Here is a 1,212-nt window from a genome sequence, read left to right as displayed (position 1 = left end):
CATTCCACATTATTACAAATAACTTCATTTCTGGACATTTATGGTTTGATTTCTTTGTATGTTTGGATCACTTGGGTTGTTAYCAACATCTGGTGTAAATTTCATGTCATTAGCACCTCTAGTAATATATTTACTGAGAAAAATGGTGACGTGTTCAATACTTATTTTACCCGCTGCACAGTCCATGCATTGTAAAACATATGAGCCTAAAAGGGAGAGACTGAGAAATATAATGAGGACAGGACAGGAATGGAGTTTAAAGGGTTTAATGGGAATTGAAAGAAATGTAGTGGATATTTACAAATTAAGGAAAGCATTATTTAGCTATCTCTATGATACAAAACAAAACTAAAAAAATAGGATTCAAGTAATGTAAAGTAATGTTGCTACCACTCGTGTACAGTAGATGGCGGTTTGCGCCTAAAGTTACTTACGATCCGCCATAATACAAAAGAAGAAGAAGAAAGTCTTCGGCTTCAGTTTAGTAACCGAAGTGTAATTACGGCTGTGAAGTTAGGTTTAAGTTGGATACTGGATATTCGCGCTGATTTAGCGTTGTCTTCCTCTCGTCTAAACCGGTGAAGTTAGTCTGACGTCTGCTAGCTGCGACCGGCTGCTCGCTCCTGCACACACCGTGGTCAGCTGATGGTACATCCACACACATACAAGCCTTAACTAACCACGGTGAGGTAAGACTAGATGGTTAATGGACTGAACTTATAGAGCGCTTTACTTACAGACATTCACCCATTCACACTCACATTCACACACTGGTCCGAGGTGTCTCCAGTTTCCTCACTGGTGACTATCTCACTACTGTTAGCAACACTAGCTGTAGCTGTGCAAGGCTAATAACGAGCCTGTGATTAAGATCTAGCTGTTCCAAAGTTTACCCAGCAGTTATAATTCATTAGGAGCTCTTTGTTTGTAACTTAACTGAAGCTGCAGGTGATTTCCAAACAGGTTGATTTGTGAAAACGTATTGCTGCTTTGTGTTTACTCAAGTATAGCTCCACAACATGACTGATTTAACAGCTGTAGCATCAAAACAAGAACCTCTGGGATCACCTTTCACCTGTAATAGTCATATTTCACAGCAGTACGACTGTAATTAGTATAACCAGTAGTTACCTCCGCTGAGGGGATAATGTTCTCTCTCTCTCTCTCTCTCTCTCTCTCTCTCTCTCTCTCTCTCTCTCTCTCTCTCTCTCT

The 1,212-nt window shown here is 40.2% G+C and overlaps 1 long non-coding RNA gene across 3 annotated transcripts in view; it reads left to right on the top strand.

The window, feature by feature from the left end:
• Positions 1-432: 432 nt before the first annotated feature.
• The window catches only part of LOC106517315 (uncharacterized), a 4,985-nt gene continuing 4,205 nt past the window's right edge, over positions 433-1,212 (top strand). The window contains exon 1 of one of the 3 annotated variants that reach the window (XR_001310192.1): positions 433-648. This is a non-coding gene — a long non-coding RNA (uncharacterized LOC106517315). Of the gene's footprint in view, positions 690-1,212 lie in introns of all 3 variants that reach the window. The other 2 variants (XR_001310190.1, XR_001310191.1) reach the window with 2 other exon arrangements.

This window comes from Austrofundulus limnaeus, unplaced genomic scaffold (genome assembly GCF_001266775.1).
Source record: "Austrofundulus limnaeus strain Quisiro unplaced genomic scaffold, Austrofundulus_limnaeus-1.0 Scaffold47, whole genome shotgun sequence".
Lineage (NCBI taxonomy): Eukaryota > Metazoa > Chordata > Actinopteri > Cyprinodontiformes > Rivulidae > Austrofundulus > Austrofundulus limnaeus.
The sequence above is the reverse complement of the archived record's forward strand: the minus strand, read 5'-3'. Positions and strand labels throughout refer to the sequence as shown.